Source organism: Chrysemys picta, chromosome 2, assembly GCF_011386835.1.
Source record: "Chrysemys picta bellii isolate R12L10 chromosome 2, ASM1138683v2, whole genome shotgun sequence".
In the NCBI taxonomy this organism is placed as follows: Eukaryota; Metazoa; Chordata; order Testudines; family Emydidae; genus Chrysemys; species Chrysemys picta.
In genome coordinates, this window is record NC_088792.1 from 159,446,867 (window position 1) to 159,466,746 (window position 19,880).

At 51.2% G+C, this 19,880-nt stretch overlaps 1 protein-coding gene across 3 annotated transcripts in view; it reads left to right on the forward strand.

Annotated features, from left to right (window-relative positions):
* The window catches only part of GFRA2 (GDNF family receptor alpha 2), a 101,113-nt gene that overhangs the window by 44,737 nt on the left and 36,496 nt on the right, over positions 1–19,880 (forward strand). The gene's annotated exons all lie outside the window — the stretch shown is intronic.

Sequence of the window (19,880 nt, forward strand, 5' to 3'; positions counted from 1 at the left end):
CACACGGGGCGTTCCCTGCAGATCTGGTGGGGTCCAGAGGCCTGAGGGCAAATCCTTTTCTATCTGCCTGGTCTCCCAACAAGCCTGGATCCTTCCCAGTACCTCCAAGCAGCCAGGACATTGGAGGTGGGGGGAAAAGAAGCCTCCTCTTCCATTCCCAACTCTTCTCACCCCGCACCCGCATGAGCCAGGCTGAGGAGTGGGCAGAGGGGATGTTGTGCTGGAGTGTGGAGGGAGGCACAGAACAGTCACAGCACTGCATCAATACAATGATGCAGTGATTGGCCTCCTCTGGCTCCCTGGCAGTGCCAGGGTGTGCAGCTGGTCTGTGTACATGTTTGCAGTGGTCTCTTCTGCACTATGCTCTGGCAGAGCTGGTTAGCCACTGGCAGCTGGGTTGATCCTGGTACTGGTTGTTTGGCTGGTCTCTGGCCCCATGCTGAATTTGGCTGGTTGGCTCTCTTCTAGGTTTTTAAACTACTGGTGTGAACTGGTGCACGGTTCCATGTGCCCTTAGACCAGGGCGGTGCAACTCCAGGATGTCAATGGAGCTGCGCCGCTTCCTACTCGCAGAGGATGGGCCAGTTGTCTCTGATATGCTTGTCGTGACATGGTGCTTCCATGTTCCACAGTAGGCACCTTGCTATGTAATCCATCTGCTGTGCATTCTCTTTGCTGGTTTTAACTCCCTCGGGAGGAGCCTGTGACTTAAGAGATTAACTCAGATCCTTCTCGGTCACCCCCCTTGCTGCTGGATGAGTGTGTGGTGTTGTAAACAATCCCCGATGGCTGCAGCATTTCTGCTGATTGGTGTCTGGGGGATCCTGTACCGAGGTATAGCCACTCGGGTAAGCTGGCTGCCTGCCCATACATCCGGAAGACCGAGTGTTCCATTATTCCTTGGTGGGATACTAGAAGAACTCAGGCTGGATTGTGTAGTCCAGGCTCTGTCTGCTGTTGGGGAGGAGCTTTATTCTTTATCCATAGACTTGGATGTCTAGAGGTGTCCCCTCTGCTGGTTCAAGCATTGCCTTGGCAGTGATGTTCTGTCGCAGCTGTTCAGATTCCTTCGTCTGTCTGTTGGCATGTGTAATCTGTCTGTCTGCCTAGCCTACCCCAGCCTAACCTTTCTAGGTATTTACACCGTTCTCATCATCATGTCATCCGACCTTCCATGGGGAAGGTCTACAGCTGTACTTAGGAATTTGTTTTAAGTTTTTGTCTAATGTCATTGGCTTGCTGGAAGCGCCAGGGAATTTAGCGCCCAGATCTAATGAGAGTTTTACGGAATCTGCTCTACGGGGGAGCTGGTTGAAGTATTTCTGTGTGTGACAGCCTTCCTCGTTACATTTTGAATTTTGAATAACAAGGGAGAGACAGTTTTCCCTCTTGGTTTTTATTTCACCAGCACTGCTAACAAGCCCAGGCTTAAGGGGAAGTATAGTCTAGACTCTAGCGGTGAAGGCCAGGGAGTGGGAGTCCAAAGACCTGGGTTCTATTCACCAGCTCAGCCACTGACCTGCTGTGAGATCTTGGACCAGTCACTTCCCCTCTCTGAGCCTCCTGTTCCACTCCCACCCTTTCTCTGTCTTGTCTATATACACTGTGAGCATTTTGGGCCTGGGGCTGTCTCTGACTGTGTGTTTGTACAGTGCCTAGCATGCTGGGGTCCGGATCTCTGTTCAGGCTCCTAGTCACTGCAGTAATAGAAATAATAAGCAAGTAACAAGGAGTCCTCATTCGATGCTTTGTGTCTGGAGGATTGGGGTGTAGGGGAGCTGCCTTTCAGTGGCAGGCAGGTGTAGGGAAAAGGAAGACGGCCTGATGGTTAGAGTGTTAGCTTGGGCCCCTGGGCCCCTGTAGTCAATTCCCTGCCCTGCCTCTGACTGACCATAGACGTAGCCTCCTGGGTGTGTCTACGCTGTGTTTTAAAACCCACGGCAGTGAGTCTTAGAGCCCCAGACTACAGACTCAGGCTCATGCTATGGTGCTAAATACAGCTGTGTAGCTTGGGCTCTGAAGCCCACCCCAGTCTTCATTTTTAGTGTTGTAACGCGAGCCAGAGTCTGTAGACCCAGGCTGAGACGCTCTGCGGTGGGTTTTAAAACGCAGTGTAGACGTGTCCCCACGGCCTCAGTCTTCCAATCGTACAATGGGGATAAAGCACTGCGCTACCACACAGGGGTGCTGGGAGGATAAGCCCATGAAAGACTGTGAGGTGCTCACTGCTCAGATACTACATTTCAATACCACTCAGAGATAAGCTCTTGCTTTAAAAACCCACGCCCGTATCTCTGCTCTTAGTGACGTCTGTTGGTTTCCCTGTGTACAAACTAAGTCGAGCGTGCTCCAGACTTTTCTCTGAGCATTATTATTCCTACAGCAAAAACTCCCCTTACTCTCCCCAGTGGCAGATTGGCCGCGTAAAGAATTTGTTTAATATCGGAGGAGGGTTCATTTCCTGTCGAATGGCTGCAGGCTCTCGGGGTTTAGTGCCAAAATAGAATCCTAGGACTGGAAGGGACCTCCAGAGGTCCAGTTCCCTGCCCTCATAAAGCTGTATCTACTTCTCCTCTCCTTGGAAAGGAGTATGTTTGAAACTTCTGAATGTGGCTTTTCATCCACCAGTAATACAATAAACCAGTGTCTATGAATAAATGATACGGGGCAGGCTCTGTGCAGCGTCAAATTAACGGCAGCTCTTTGTCAGCAGGTCTGCCAGCCCGACGCTTGCTCAGAAGTTAAATGCTGTGGATGTGTCCGACTCGCAGAGGGAAATAACCTGCATTAGGAAAGAGTTGAGAGAGAGTGCCTGAGAGAATGTAGCTCTGCAGCGCACAAATTATAGACCCCTTCCAGCATGAAACGAAGTTTAGACTGAAAGGGGAGGGAGAGCAGCAGGAGTGCGGGAAAGTGTGCGACATTTGCCTTGTGTGTTTTCACTTTGAAATATGTTCCTGGCAAAGAAGAGAATTTACAATGGTGCATCAGAGCCCTAGGGCTGGGGAAGCAGGACTTCTGGGTTCTATCCTTAGCTTGTGGAGGGCAGCGCAGGTCTAGTGCTTAGAGCAGGGGATGGGGAGTCAGGACTGCAGGATGCTATTTCTGCCTCAGCGAGTGAGTGGGGGCTAGTGGTTAGAGTAAGGGGGCATGGAAGCCAGGACCCCGAGGTTCCATTCCTGGCTCTGCCATGGGCTAACTGGGTGGCTCGTGAGGCCAAATTTTCAAACTTGAGTTGTTAAACACGGGCACTTAAATTTTTATTTAGGTGCCTATCTTTTGCCACTGAATTTGAAAAGTTTGGGCTTATCCTCTCTGCCTGTTTGTTCTCTTGGTAAAATGTAGATAGTGATAGTGGCCTATCCCACCTATAGCTGTGATGAATTAATTAAACACTTGGAGAACATTTCATGACTATGCTAAGAAAGTACAAAGTAGATGTTAAAGTCAGCCTGTATAGAACCCAGAAATTCTGGTTTCCACTGCCCCTGCTCTACCTGATAGACCTACACTGCCTTCCAGATCCCAGCATAGCACCTGGAGCTGTAACTCCCAGTCCCTTGCTCTCGCCCTGAGGGCATGTCATGCTTGTCTGCTTAGACTCCTTATTGTCTGGTGGCTTTAGGAAGGGATAGTGCTGGTCTTGCACAACAATGTCCTTCCTTGCAAAGGGTTAATCTATCCAAGGCATCCCGAGATACCAGTATGGAGTAGCTAGTATCCCTGTTCACATGCAATGGGATTCTGACATGCTTGGGCAGCTCACTTGACCTGCTTTTGTTTGCAGCTGTAAAGCTGTTTAGAAGAAGAGACCTGTCTGCAGACATGTGCGGCCCAACACCTGAGCTGTGTTTCCCTGAGGGATGCAGGTGGAAAAAAACAAAGAAGAATTTTCTTTTTAACTGTCAGGCTGCGAGCTACAGAGGAAATCTGGTTCCTGCCATTTGAAATGGAAATGGCTCTAGCAGATCCTCTGGCTGAGTTTATAGCTGGGGTGCATGCGTGGGTGGGTGTTTGTGTGCACCACTCTGTGTCTGTGCACATGACGTAACCTTTAATTAAAAATGAATCTCTAATTCCTGGAGACTCCAGGACCATTCTGGAGGGTTGGCAGCCCTAGAAAAGAACTTTGTTTGTGAAAAAAGTTGAGGTTTTGGCATTTGGTTTGATTCCACATTGGGACAAAACTGAGACCTTTAGAAAAACCAGAGAGAGAAAAACACGTCTACACAGACAAAAAGTACCCACAGCAGCAAATTTCAGAGCCTGGGTCAACTGACTTGGACTCATGAGGTCTGTGCAAGGGGCTTAAACTAGCAATGTCGGCATTCCCACTTGGACTAGCCTGGGCTCCAAGGCCCTCACCTCTTGCCAGGTTTCCAGCCTGAATCTGAATGTCTACACTGCTATTTTTATCCCAGCAGTGCATGTCTGAATCAGTTGACCTGGGCTCTGAGGTTTTTTAGGTGTTAGACATAGCCAGAGTGCCACTCCAGAAAAGCCAGGTGGCCAGGCACTCACCTGGGATGTGAGAGATCCAGGTTCAAGTCCCTGCTCTGGTGGCCTTACCACTGGGCTATAGAGTCATCCTTTCTGGCCCTGGCTCAGTGCAACGAGCAACAGTTCCAGCAGGAGAGACCCCAACCGCAGAATACCCTGGGGGTCAGGGCACTCACTTGAGATGGTGGAGACCCAGGGTTATGTCCCTGCTCCAAATCAGGAAGACCAAGGACCTGAACCTGGGTTCCCACATCCCTGCTACGTGCCCTGATCACTGGGGCTCTCTCATTTTGACAGGAATTCTATCCTGGGCCCAAGAAACTTTCTGGGGAAAAGTTTTGTTGAACCTGCACCATTTCAGTGAAAAGTTTCAGTTTAGACAAATTGGCCTTTTCCAATGACAATAAGTGTTGTTGAAAAATTCCTGAGCCACTCGACTGCCCAGGTGCCTTAATCCCCATCAGCAGCACCCCCAGTTATTCTGGGGTCCTCCACAGGTTTGCCAGTGACCCTCAATTCGGCCCTGCTCCTCCCCCACCCCCGCCCAAGCTCATACCTTGCTCTTCTATCCCTGGAACAAGGCTGGCGTTTGTGCCAAGCTGTGGATTTGGTGATACTTGCTCTGGGGGCCTTTCTCGGCCCAGTCTGAGCCTGAGCACTAAGGTGCTGAGAGACTCTCTGTGGGTTCTGTGATGCCAGCCATCATCACGGGATCTGAGCACTTTCCACTTAAAATCAATAGCAATAGTGAAGTCCCTGGTGGGTTTCCTGTAGTCTCTGGCACTTCTCCCCTTTTGGGGTAAAATCCCAACAACCTCTGCTTGGGGTTAGGGTGGTTGTTTCAAACTGTTATTAATATACTGGGGGGAGCATAGGTTGATTAGTTTCAGTGCTGTTTGTTTTGGGGCTTGGAGCTAGAAGCGGGCGTCAGTGTTGTGAGTGCCAGTCTTACTGAAGTGAGATGAAGGCGGCAGCCCAGCCAGTCCCACTGGGGACAAACAGCAGAGTGGAGCTGTTGGCAGTGTAATAAAAATCCGCTGATGGAGGCAAAGAGGCTTCTGGGTGTCAGATGGCATGAGTGCACAGGGTCAGCTGTGATGTGGGCATCAGGCTACCAAAAGGAGGACAAACCCTGCATTTCCTATCTCTCCAAGGGGTGTGTGTTGGGGTGCATGTGTCTTAAGATAAATCTAGGTGTGTATGTGTGGGTTGGGTGGTCCGTGTTGGGGTTATCTGGATGCTGGGGCCCTTTGGTGTGTTTGGGGTGATTTGTGGGAGCAGAGGATTTGGCAGGAATGTCATAAGGGGCACTTTGGGGTGAGCGATTTGGGGATCGGGCCAATGTGAGGGTTGTGTGCCAGAGGCAGTTTGGGGAAGGTTTTTTTGTGGATGTGACCATTGGGGTTGGCACGTGGGGAGCTGAGTTGCTTTGGTCTGTGCGCTCTTGTTGTGTTGGGAGTGGGTGGAGAGTGTCATCTGAGATCAGAGAGAGGAAAATCTTGACTGATGTTACAAGAATGCACGGAAGAGCCGGCCAAGGAAAAACATCATTAGCGATAGTCTTGTCTCAGTGTATCTGAGTCTCCCGCTGCCCCTGTCTATATGACTTTGTCTGTCTGTCTATCTAGCTGCTGAGACTCTCTGTCTTTGGCATCTAACTACAGCACTGTCCCTGCAGAAGGGTTGGGAACCTGCTGTTCCCATTGGAACCTGCACCCAGCCCTCTGTCTCCCTCACAGCTGTTGGAAAGGCTGAAGTGAAACACTTGCCTACAGATTTGTTCCCATAGCTATTAGCCTTTTGGCTGTGGTGGGCACTGGCTTATCCATTGCCGGCTAAGTCTTGAGCATCCAGGAATCTACTGGAGCTGTTCAGATGAGGTTTCTGCTCACCTAGGGATGTCATTTGCATTTCCCACGATGGTGCAGTAAATTTGGAGCTGGGGAGAGCACTTCTACTTCCCTATGCAATGCGCTGATTTGATTCCACATTGGGACAAAACTGAGACCTTTAGAAAAACCAGAGAGAGAAAAACACGTCTGGATAGAACTGAAGCTGGACAGAATCAATCTCTGCTCCTAAAGAGCACGTCTGCACTGCAATTAAACACCTGCGGCTGGCCTGTGTCAGCTGCCTTGAGCTGTGGGGCTATAAAATTGCAGTGTTGACGTCTGGGCTTTGGGACCCTCCCTCCTTGTGGGGTCCCCCAGAGCCCGGTCTGCAGCCCAAGCCCAAGTCAGCTGATACGGGCCAGCCATGGGTGTTTTATTGCAGTGTAGACATACCCATAGACTGTAGCTGGGGGAGTCCAAGCTCCTTCAGGGACAGTCAGTTGTGCAGGTAGTTAGGTGCCATGCATGATAACCTTCCCCCTGGTATGCATCCTCTTTGGCTCCAGGCAAGATGTGCTGGCAAGCGGGCTCCACGCTCACTCGGGAACACCAGAAAGAGCCTAATGTTTGTTTGTAGTTCTGTCTGTTGCTGGAATGGTGTCTCCTCTCCCTTGTTTGTCTCCAAGGCGCTGTACGTTATTTATAAAACGTACAAGGCATTAGCCATGAGCCACTGCCAAGGCTGTAATTCAACCTCAGCATGCGGAGAATGTGTATAAATAGAGCATGCAGGCTTTGGCCTCGCTCACTTTGCATCTGTCTCAATTGGGCTGCAGCCTCAGGCAGCCTTTATCAGCTCCTGTGTTACCCCTCCAAGCGCAGTTATGCTGGTGTAGAATAGTCCTGGCTCCAGAACCTCTGCCACAATAACGAACTCCGCTGACTTCCTTTGGAGGATGTCAACCTCATCGTTCTTCAGGACCAGCTGGCGTGGCTTCCTCTTAAATCCTCTGTGGATAGCACAGAGGTGTCATTGTGGCGGCCAGATATTTGTACTAGTTCTGGATACTCTAACAAACTGGGAACTGCCTAAGACTTGACACAGATCTTCCTGCTTCAGAGGAAGCCCAGAGCCACCCACCTGAGCTCAGAAAGAATCTCCATCCGCTGTTAGCAGTACAGAGCTTGGGGGACACAGTTGAGGAATTCAGATTCCATCCAGTAGAGAGCAGTGGTACACTTACACACTAGCCAGGACAGTATAAAGTAGCACAAGTTAGTTTAGTGGAGCATCTTCTCTATGGGCTGTCTATTCCAAAACATGCTTTAAAGAGGTAATGAGATTGGAGGATGTGGGAAGAGATTAAGAGGCATGTACATGGGACAAGAGTGAAGAAAGGTGAAGAGAGGCAGAGGGCAGTCAGAGAGAGTTCAGGGAGGCGGATGGCAGGAGCTGTAGAGGAGAAGGCTCTCAGACCCATAGCCAGGAGGTGTCAGGGAAGGAGTATAGAGAAAGGGGTCTGTGAGGTGGATACTCCTTCTGCATTATGAATAGATGCAGTCTTGGCCTAGTGATGTCTGGGTGGTGCCTCTGTCCCGCCCTGTAGCCCCCTTTTGGAAGCAGTGCAAGCTTTGGGTTATACCAAATAAAGTTGCACTGTCTTTTGGGACCAGAGCTCAGGGTCAGATTTCCAAGTGCTCAGCATCCACAACTGAGGCCAGATTTTCACAAGAACTCAGCATGTTGGGTTCTGGGTTTGGTTAAAAATCTGGCCATTAATGTGACAATGGGAGTTGCTGGGTGCTGGACCCTTTGGAGAACGTGACCTTTATTTAGATGCCCAACTGGCACTACTGAGTGCTTACCCCTTGTGAAAATTCCAGCCATGATGACCCAGCTAGGGTAGTGTGCACCACTACCTTCTGTATAGGATGGAATTAGAATCACGCAACTGCCATTGAAAGTGGAGGGTAACTGGGCCACATACAGGTGTAAGTTCATTGACTGGACCACCGAGAGCCTGATATGTGCCTGTACTTATCAGTCCTGAGTGGTTGCATGATGCTCATCTTGTTAATCTTTACATGGGACCAAGAGTGCTGATTGCACTCTGAAGCAAATCAACAAGCAGCAATGCTACCTAATAGCAACACAAGGAAGAGATAAAGCTTCTCTGCCAGGATGGGAGGTAATTAAGCCTCCAACTTCCACTGCTAATGCAAGGCAACATGGACTGTAATTGGAGAACCTTTAAGCAGAGATTTCTGCTGTTATCTCACAGCAGTTGGTGTAAGAGGAAAAAGCCCAACAAACCAAAAAAAGCAGAGCCACCCGGAGAGATGTGCTTTTCATGGAAGACTTTCGTGAATATCATGCTGGGGAAGCCTCTCACCTTCTTGGAAACAGATGACGTCCCAAAGTGAGCCGGGATTTTGGAGACCTCGGCTCTATTTTTTAAGATGACCACCTGATTTTTTCAACTCACGCTGAGCACCAGCCCTTGGAAAACCAGGCCCCTTTAAGCTGATTCCAGTTGGGCTCCCCAAATCAGATTTGAAAATCTTGGCCAGGAGGTCTGATCGAAAGCCCACTTGAAGTCAGTGGAAAGTCTCTGATCAGGCTCCGATGTCACGTTCTTACAGAACAAATCTAACATGGGCAACAGCAGTCAAGATTCATCCTGGGCTTGGAGGGACTTTCTTTTAGGGTCAGAGCAAAGCGGGGAGTTCTCGCTCCAAGATCCATTCAGTCTCTGGCCTCTGCTGAGACTGTCCACAAAGGCATCCATTAAAATACTTGGTTTTGTGATTTGTCCCATTGGAACTGGCCTGAATGAGACCCCCCCCCCCCAACTCATCACACAGGCAACTCAACTGCTGTCAAGCAATAATTACATCTGGCCTGGGCTAGATTCCAGCTGGCAGCTCAGTTTCGAAGGTCAGCCAGAATTTCCAGTGTTAGAATCAGAGTTCAGAGATAAGAGATTCAAAATGGCAAGTGAGGGAGTCCCAAGTTCAGGCTGGCCCAGTTCAAAACATCCTCAAGCCAGGAGAGTGGGATGTGCAGTTAAACACCCTCCAGTGTTTGGAGCAGTGATGCAACAGTTGGTGAAAGCATTGCAGCTCAGCTGATGAGAGAGGATTAGTGGGCATTTGAAGAAATAGGCACACAGGAGCTAAACAGCTGGGAACCCAGTGCCATTATTCAGTGTAGCCTGGGAAGCACTATTCAGAACTCTAGTTTCATCTTCCACTGCCACTCAGGTCTCTGCAGACAGCAGGTCTCTGTTCTAGTCCCATCTTCCCCCACAGGTCAGGCTGCCAAGAGTCAGCTCTGAGGTTTGCCACGGGGATTCAGATACCTCCTCCCATGAAAATGAATGGAAGTTATGCATCTGAATTCCTTAGTCAGCTTTGAAAATCTCACTCCGCTCCCCAATCACTTGGGAACAGGCTGGGTTTTAATGCAATGCGCGGCCCCAGTCCCTGAAAGGAGGGGCGTTTACAGACTGGACGGGGTTGTGATGGCAAAAGGCAGATGGGGCTGTTTGCTGTGGTGCTGGATGCCATAGCCTGTGTTAGGTGATGAAGCATGTGTAAATTCTGTACTAGTAGAAGGAGCGTACAAGATTAGATTACAGACACAAGCTGTGACAGCGTGCTGGCTATGGACACCGCTGTAGCTACAAAAAGGTTTCTGCGTATTCTCGGAGGGTTTGGTGCACAGCCACCAGCGAGAAAGCAGCTGCATGGAATCGCGGCAGAAGCTGTTCAAAGCCAATTGCTACAAAATAGCAAAGGCATGCCTGCAGCCTGGGTGGCCAGGAGTTCCTTATCCCAGAAGTACCAGGCAGTCTGGCATGAGAGGCAGGCTCTGCTCAGGAAGGACCCAGGACTGTGATTGCTGGGCAAGCTGGAAGGGCATTGGCAGAATTGTGTGCAAACCCCAGGAAGAACTGTCCTTCAGGACTGGGGGCAGAGTTTGGAAGAGTCGCGTTGGGATGGCAGAGGGTTCTGAGGGTCAGGATTGAGATCTCTAGATGTGATAAGTCTAGTGCACTGACTGGCTGTCTCCCAGCAGAAACTTGTCTTCCTTTATCACATACTGGGTTACCCCAGAACTTCCTCATTGTACCCTGATCACAGGCTAGAACCTCCAAACCAAGCAGAACCCAGAGATCGTGGGGGAGAAAACAGGGCCAAGCTCTGATAAGAAAACCTTACAAAACAACCAGAAACAGAAGCAAATTCAAAACAAGGATTGGAGACTTCACTGGGTAATGACAACATCCCCAGCTACATTAGAGAAGATAGAAAGCTAGAAGACATGTAAACCCTCTTACTTCAGGGCAGGACCCAACCAATAACTGATGGGGTCAGTAAGAAACTTCCCTGATGGGCAGGTTATCCCATAATTGCCCACTTCAGGATCCTTGCAACTTCCTCTGAAGCAGTTGGTCTTGGCCATCATTGGAGACAAGATGCTCAGTAGCACCAGCCCCAAGCATTCAAACATCATGGGTCAGGCCTCAACCAATCATGAGATTGGCTTAAAAAAGATACATTTTAGCTAAAGCTGTTTGGAGAAACTCCAATGGAGCCATATTCGGTCAGAATACGCAATTCAGTTGACATCTAAACACTTCTCAAAGCTGGGTCAATTTTGCTGGAATTTCCTTTTTTGGGGGGTGGGGGGGGGGAAGAGGGAGAGGGAGCATTCCAGCAATGTTGAAATGGCCTTTTTCAACATTTTTGGAAAAAAATGTTTCATTTTTTCATTTTGAAATGTCTCTTCAATTTGCTGAGTTCCTTAAATTTTGTTACATACTATTTGTGTCTTGCAATTATATATTGTAATACAAATAAAAAAATGTCAAAATCAAAACATTTTGATTGACCAGAAACAAAAAGAAATGTTTTGGAATTTTCTTTCCTTTGAAATTTTTGCTCCAATTTGGAATGCAGCTAAACGTCAAAATCTCAAAATCCTCTAGAAAAATGAACTTCCGACCTATGCACAGCAATAATTTTGGATTCATTTTCTTTGCCTTCTGATTTCTTACCCCCTAGCGTTAGACTCAGGTCACATTTTCCAGATTTTCTTCCCAACTGCTAGGTCTTGAAACTTAGTTTTTTAACCATAAAGTGAGATTTTCATTTAATGACATGAATCCAGGAAGCTGGAGCTTTAAGAAAAAACATCAAACGCTGCAAGACTCATAATAAAACTGCAAGAGCGGGCAACTCTGAAGACTGAGCTGGGTGAGCCACTGGTCTGATTCAGTACAGCAATTCCGATGTTCTTAAATTCCTGTCCTCCCCTTATGAAGCTTGGGCAGGCAGGATGGCTAACACCGTGGGACTGAGACTGACCTTGGAGAAGTAATGCTTGCAGAAGTCAATACTGGAATATTTTTTTTCTGATTCCCCTCCCCTGCCCCCAGATGGAAAGTTTTTTTCTTTTCTTTCTTTTTTTAGTTCCTTTGTTTACTGGATGTCAGTGGCATATTCTCAGCCAGACAATCATTCTGGAGATTTCACTGGTTTTTCCTGCTGCTCTCTGACTGCACAGGGCTGGCTTTTAAATGGTCGTCAGACACTGGCCTCTGTCCCATCAATAGTCATAAAGTTGGGGAGATAAAAGCTATCAGTTTTCCATTATGGCTGAAAGCAATACTGTAGACAGCTATTTTCTGAATGCTGGAAATGGAGGTATTTTAACTAGCAGACAATGTACCAGCCTGGAGGGCTGCAGCTCATATAAACAGCCTTGCGGGTATGAGAGGAGGCGGTGAAGTGAACAACGTGCCGCTTGCGCTTTACCTCCAGTCTCTGCTAACGTTATTCCATTGTGGGCTGGATTGCTGTTACCAAGAGACACCCACTGTGTTCTGTGGATGCCCCAGGCTGCCCCGAATAGGCCAAGGTGAGATTAGAAAAGTCCAAACTGTAGAGGGGCAAACACGGTGGCCAAGAGGGCAGGGACCCAAAATCAGTAACGGCTTCACCCCTGCACTGGTGAAGCCAAATGCTGCCAGAGCAATAGGGATACTGTTCACTCCCACCATGGCGTGATCAGCTATTCCCCTGTCTAAGACCATCAGAGGCTGGGCCAGCTGACGCAAACCTTGCTCAGGCGGTTGGCTCCCCCTCCATGGCTTTGCCCTTCACAGCTGTACTTCCCCCAGAGAGCTGCAGTAGGCTGCGCTCTCTACCCCTCTGCTAGCCAGCCAGCTGGATGTAAGTCTGTGCTGGCAGTGAGCTTGCATACGCTGCCATTGGTGTCTTTCCACAGCCACACACTCTACGAGAGCCACACACTCCTACACTGCCACCTTTGGATTTTCTTGTGACCGACACAAATGAAACAGTGCAGCCCTCAGGCTGAGCATGCATTTCCTACAGGTAGAGAGGATTCATGCACCTGGAATAAAGAGAATAGAAACATGGACTGGATTTCTGTGCCCATCTGGAATTGGCTCTGGGTATAGTTCCCTGGTGGGAGGAGAAGATTTGGAACTGGATTTAGTTTGCTGGCTGGAATGGGTCTGGAAATGCAGCAGCCCCATTTTATAGTTGTGCTGCCCAGGGAGGCTGAAGTGGTGCACTGTCTTTGTGCTGGGGTGAATCGCAACATTGTGGCCTGATCTTAAGAAGTGCTGAGCTGCATCTGTAGCCCCCACTGACGTCACTGAGCACTGCCTGGGGCTTAGCGCTTCTGAAAGTTAGGTCCTGCTGAATGACCTAATTGTGATGGGTTTAGAAAGGGCACCCAGGCTGCAGAGCCTGACCTGGATTTCCAAGCCAACCCCATTTTGGGAAGTTCCGATACAGGACTTGGCTTTAGACATCGGGCATGCTGGGCCGTGTGCTTTTGCTCACCTGGAAAATGAGTTTGGACTGAGCTAAAGCTCCCTGGGGCTGTATCTAAGAAAGAAGCCACTCTGGGCCAGACTCGGCTCCTACACATGTGCCACCTGCACCCTGATGCGACTCCGTGGATTTTGGTGGCGTTACGCCTGGTTTACACTGGGGTGACCAACAAGGAGAACTGGTCCCTCTCATGCTATTGCTGGACACTGAACACCTGTAGACCAGCCTGAGTGCAGCCATCCTGCACCATGCCCCAAGGTACCAACACTGTTTCTGCATGTACAGCATGATTTTCAGAGGTGCTAAGTGCCTCAAACTCCCATTGACTTTACTGGGAGCTGCAGGTCCTGAGCCCTTTAAAAAAAATCCAGCCCCTTCATGTTCAATCCAAAGCCCATGGAACTCAATATAGTTGGGGATTGGTCCTGCTTTGAGCAGGGGGTTGGACTAGATGACCTCCTGAGGTCACTTCCAACCCTGATATTCTATGATTCAATGGAAAGGTTCCCAGGGACTCCACTGGGCTTTGGTGGGGGCCAGACCTCTCCACAAACTCAGGTACTTGGGCTTCTAGCTGTGTATCAACCCATTGCGTGAATGTTGACAGGGAAGTTTGCAGAAAGCTCCCAGGGTCCTTGGGTACAAGCCTAGGCTTTGGAACTGGCTGAAGCATGTTTAATTGCTTGCACTGTAACGCTAGCAATACAAACAGGTCAGCTGTCCTGTGGTGGCTGGGTGAGTACTGCTTCTCCTGGAGTGCAATGTCCATGCCCATGCCATCAGCATTTCTGATTAGACTCTGTTCCAGGCAGGTTTTTGTGCCTCTGTGCTACCTTTTTAAAGTTTACAGGCCGCAGATGTCTACTGAAATGCAAAACGCCCTCGGCATTATTATTAGCATTAATCCTGCTTATTACGGTAGTGCCTAAGGATCAGCCAAGAATGGGTCCCCATTGTGCCAGGCGCTGCATGACAGAGGAGCAGACAGTCCCTGCCCTGAAGAGCTTGCAAACTAACTATGCAGGGCAGACTCAGAGTGGGGGAAGGGCTGTAACACACAAGCAGAGGAAGCAATGGGATGCCATGATTTCTGGGCACTCCCTTGGTTCTGACGCGAGGACTTGGTGCTAACACCTCTCGGATTGGTTACTCCTGAGGGTCGTGAATGGTTTGGGCAAGGGACTCTCCTGCCTGCTGTAGGGTAAAAGAAATTCTAAAGTCCTAGGATCTTTTTGGGAGAATGAGGCAAACAGGCCTCCCTAAGCCATGTGCTAGAACTGTTTCAACCTGCAGCTTCCAATGAAAGACCCTGAACAGCAGTGACCAATCCTAGCCAAACCCTAAAGGAGCAGGACTTTCTGCTAACTGGGTCTCTGAGTTGCTGTAATTCACACACCACCTCTTCTTTAGTATTGAGCTCACAAACATAAAGGACCGGAGGCAGGGCCAACATGGATAAGTGCTGGGCAAGCTTCCTGCTCAAGCCCTCCACCGATCACCCTTCGCTCTGGTGAGCACCATCCTAGGCCTGGGCTCCTCACTCCTCCTCCGGCTCTGCCAGAGCCTTGACGCCGCACAGAGCTGACGCCGCACAATCCTGACCTGCCTCCAATGTGCTATTTGAGGCCCAACACTCCCAAATCCCCGTTCTGAGCACACAAGCTATTGCACCGATTCTCAGCTGCAGCACCCCCTGGTACTCTAGTCCTGGGCTCTTCCACAGCTCTGTTAATGTACTTTAACTCCAACCTGCAGCCATGCTGCTATTTCAGATCTGAGACTGCCGCCTCTACCTGTCCAACTTTCCCAATGCGCTGTAATTGTGATCTGCAGTCAGGGCACCGGCAGTGCAAGGATGTTTCGCGTCCTAGGCGAAACTTCCACTTTGCGACTTCCCCCCTCCCTAAGCCCTGTGGCAGTTCCCCGCCCCCCCTGCCCTGAGGCGCCCCCGTGACAACTCCCCACCCACCTGGCCTGGGGAGCCGTGCGGCAGCTCCCCACCCCACCTCACCTCTGCTCCACCCCTTCCCCTTCCCCTTCCCTGAGGCCTGCGGCAGCTCCCTACCTCCCCCCCCCCCCGTCCTGAGGCGCCCCCCACCATGGCAGTGCCTCACCTCCCCGGCCCGGGGAACCGTGTGCCAGCTCCCCACCCCAGCTCACCTCTGCTCCACCCCCTCCCCGAGCCCTGCGGCAGCTCCCTCCCCCCCCCGCCCTGAGGCACCCCCCCCCCCGTGGCAGCTCCCCCCCCCCCCCCTGCCCTGATGCGGCCCCCATGCGGCAGCTCCTCACCCCAGCTCACCTCTGCTCCGCCTCCTCCCCGAGTACGCCGTCGCTGCTCCACTTCTCCCGCCTCCAGGCTTGCGGCGCCAATCAGCTGTTTGGCGCCGCAAGCCTGGGAGGGAGAGAAGCAGAGCAGGGCCGCGTGCTCAGGAGAGGAGGTGGAGAAGAAGTGAGCTGGGGTGGGGAGTTCCCCTGCGTGCCGCCCCCACCCTTACTTGTTGCAGGTGGCCCTCCCCGCGCCCCCCTGACCCAGCTCCCTCCGCCTAAATGCCGCCGACGACTGGGGCGGCCGAAGATCTGGCCGCCGCGGTCACCGCCGAAGAAAATGCCGCCTCCCAAATGCTAGTGCCCTAGGCGACTGCCTAGGTCGCCTAATAGGTTGCACCGGCCCTGTTTGCAGTCCCCTTGGCTCTTCCCGCCCTGGTACAACTAACCCAGTCTCTCATTGTGCCTTACTCTCATTTTCTGGCATCTATTGATTTTTCTAGCCCTGTCCCAGTAGCTCAGCCAATGCACCTCTTTCAGCCTGAGGTACCCCCTGCTCCTCTAGTCTTGAGCTTCTCTCTCACTTCTAATGAGGCAGGTCAGTCCTTACTGCAGCATTTCTTACTAGTCTAGTCCTGGTTCTCTCACTGCAGCAGAGCTTTCAGTTCCAGCAGTGCGAAGCTGGAATGCCTGGGCATGTACTAGGGTTAATACACTAAATGTTGCCACCAGATACTTGACTTGAAATGCTGGCCAGGATACTGGTGAAGTGAGCTGCACAGTCTCAGCCTGTTCTGTAAATAGACTCTGTTCAATGCAGCGTGCCACTGCCTCTTCATTGCTCAGTCTTATTGAAACTCTGTTCTTCCTCACCAGATGGTTGGATTCAGAGATTTGGGATGTGGAGAGGGGAGGTTGGAGAGGCCAGATCTCTAGGTGCCTTAGCATGAAATCCTGCCACTCCTCCTCATTTATATTATGATGCCTTTTGAAAGGCCCCTGAGAGACCCTCCAGCTCCCAAGCCCTGGCCCTCTCCCGCTCTCTGAGTGCTGAAGAGTGAGAGGAGGGAGCGTTGTGATTTGCAAGGCTTTTTGTGCCAGGAAGCCTTCCCCTCTGCCACTGAGAATTCTGACAAACTCCCTGTGCTGTGTGTCTGATTGCAATGGACAGGTTTTAGCTCCCAGAATATAAAAGCCTTTTGCAAAACACTAACCTCAGCTAAGGGGAAAGGGAAGGGGGAGGAAAAAAGCTGATTTCAGCAGCTGCAGTTTGCTGTATTTTTCATCTTGCATCAGCAAGTCAAGACCACAAATAATCTGGTCTTATATGCTTCAGTGATGCTGGTACTTAAGAATTTCCCATCCTCTACAGGCTGACTTTCCACAGCATCCAAAGGCAGGGCAGCTTTTAATTCTTCTTCGGTTTCTTTCCCCTTTCCCAGTCCTCTCCCCCTAAAACAATTGGCTTATGGGATGGGGAGAGGGTGATTATTCAGTTCTGGCACTGACTATATATAGTACATGTATGTATGGTACATGTATGTATATATATTTAACTTGTGTCCCCAGCTTCATATCCTTTGCTAGTACAAGCAAAATGTCATTTATAATGGATGTTTCCTTGATAAACAGCATCGGAGCAGCTCAACTTTTTCATTACAACATGTAATGAGAGTGGCTCAGTGCTGCTGTTTAGCTGTCAAGATATTCCCCCAGAAAGAAGAAGAAGGGAAAAAATATGTACATGGACTTACTGAGTGTTTTGAAAAACAAATAAAGAAATGAATAGAATAGATAGATTTATATAGTGAGATGGGAAGCAGGCATTCCTGCTGGCCGCCTGTTGGGGACTTTCTGGGCTATGGCATGGTTTAACGTTATCATCTCGACTAGATCTTATTGGGTCGCTTTCCCCACTCTGTAGGCTTGCATTTGGCCGAGTGTCTTTGGATGCTTATATCCTAGGGTGACCAGATTACCAGTGTAAAATATCGGGATGGGGGCGGAGCCAAAAAAGGGGGGCGGAGCAAAAAAGGGGGGGGAACGGAGCAAAAAAAAAAAAAGTTTTAAGGGGCCTGGGGCATTAGCAGGCCCCGCACGCTGCCCTCCCCGCCACGGGCATATGCGGGGCGCAGTGGGTCTGGGCGGGGGCAGCGCGGAGCGGGCAGGAGCCGGGTGGGTGGCAGGGGCCGAATCCCCGCTGCTGCCAGGGAGCCCCGCGCCTCTCCCTCCCGCTCGCGGCTGTGGCTCCTTCCCAGCGCGACGCGCCCTCCGCTGCCCCGGGCACATGCGGTGCGCGTCCCCCGCGCCTAGTCTCCCTCCCGCCGGGAAGGAGCAGCTGGACGTGCGCCGCATGTGCGCGGGGCAAGCCGGGGGGGCGCGTCCGGCCGGGAAGGAGCCGCAGCCGCGAGCGGGACGGAGAGGCGCGGGGCTCCCCAGCAGCAGCGGGGATTCGGCCCGCGCCACCCACCCAGCCCCTGCCTGCTCCGCGCTGCCCCCGACCGGACCCACCGCACTGCCCCGTGGGCTGCAGGGCTGGAGCAGCCTCCAGGCTGCACTCCCGGCCCCGGGTGAGGCAGCCCGGGAAGAAGCCCTCTGGCGCGGCGGGGGGGGGCCCTCACAGCTGAGCCTCCCTGTCTCCCTCCCTTGCCAGGCCCCCTTTGCCCGCTCGCCCGTCCGGTGCCCGGGTGCTGGAGCTGACTCACCAGCTCCAGGATCCAGGCACCGCCGCCGCCACCCCCTCCCTCCAGGCTTGCACCGCCATGCTGCAAGCCTGGGAGGGAGGAGGAATGCTGGGGAAGAGGCGGGGCCAGGGCGGGGATTTGGGGAGGGAGCCAATGGGGGAAGGAGGGGGCGGAGCCGGGGCGGGGGGGGGGGGCCGAGCGCCAGAGTGGAAGGGAAAATTTCTTCTTTGTCCAGTGTCCCGACCAAACATTGGTCAGGACGCGGGACAAAGAAGCAAATATCGGGACAGTCCCGATAAAATCGGGACGTCTGGTCACCCTATTATATCCGCATGGTGAAGTGGGAGGGAACTCCCCATTGCTTGTTGTCAGGCCACCAGGTCAGCACTCATTTGTGGCTAGTTACACTGTTGCTGAAATTCCAGTTGCCAAATGTTAACCATTTCCTGTTGGCAACTAGAGTTCAGAATACTTGGGTCAGACTACTGGTCCCTCCGCCTACTGCTTGACCAGTAGAAACCAGTGGAGACCAGCTGAAAGCAAGCCCACTTGAACTGCCACTACTGATGTGCTCTTCTGGTGGGATGAGCCTTTTGATGAGATCCCAAAGGGTGACTGTGAAGAGGAATCCAAAGGGGGTCAGGTTGTTATCCAACCTGCCCTGTTTTATGCCTGCACTGCTATAGATGAAGGATGCTCTGACTGTCCTGTAAAATTTGTGTGTGATAAAGGAATCCTCCCTTTCCCGTTAAGGCCCTAGACTGAGGTTTAGATATCCCTGGGGGTGAGGAGGGGCCTACACAGTGGCTTCCTTCAGCATCGCTCCCTGATTAGTCAGCCTGGTTTGGTACCAAGGGATGCTTGCTATGCTTGAAACCTTCAGCCTTCCTTTGGGTCTCACTCAATCCATCTGCGAGGATTGTCCCTTCCCTGCTGCAGATGGGTATATGGAAAACATGGAGGGCCAGAGTCTCTGTTGCCTTGCTCCTTGCCTTGCTGTTCACGCCGTGCCAAAGTAACTGGTCCCAACTGGGACAGCCAGGGGGTTATTTATCCAGTCACCAGTTAAAATTATGCTCAATTTATATTTTCAGTTTACAGTCTTGTAGGGTGAATCTGGCACTGGTTTGGGAGCTCTTGAGAGGGGGAAATAAAAAAAACCATTGCTCATCCACACAACAGACGCAGTGTGACAAGCTTCCTCCATGCTATGCCCCTACAAATGAGTTCAATCTCACTGGAGGGGTCTCTTCCATGGGGGCGCAGAGGATTTGTCTGCCAAGGTGCACTGAGTCCTTGGTGTGTCGGCAGAGACTTCTAATGATTGCAGAGATTTTTGCAATGCAGATGCCTGTCTGTTGGGAGCAGGGCGGCATCCCGCCTAATGAACACTACTGTACAACTATCAGATGGCAGCAGTGTTGCACCAGTAATGACCTAGGCTGGGTTTGAATTTGTGAGCTAGAGATGAATGATTCTACAGCCCCTTACGCTCCCCATAGCCAGCCCTACACGCCTAAATGCAAATCTCTGATAGGAACCTAGAAATCTCCAGAGCAGAGCAGAGCAGGGCTCCATCTAGCCCAATATCCTGTCTCTGGTGGTGGTCAGCTCCAGCTGCTTTAGAGGAAGGTGCAAGGAACCCTGCCGTGATGGAATGACCTGCCCCCATGGAAAATTCTCCTCCAAACTCCCAATAACTGATGATTTACCTAACTGTGCTTTA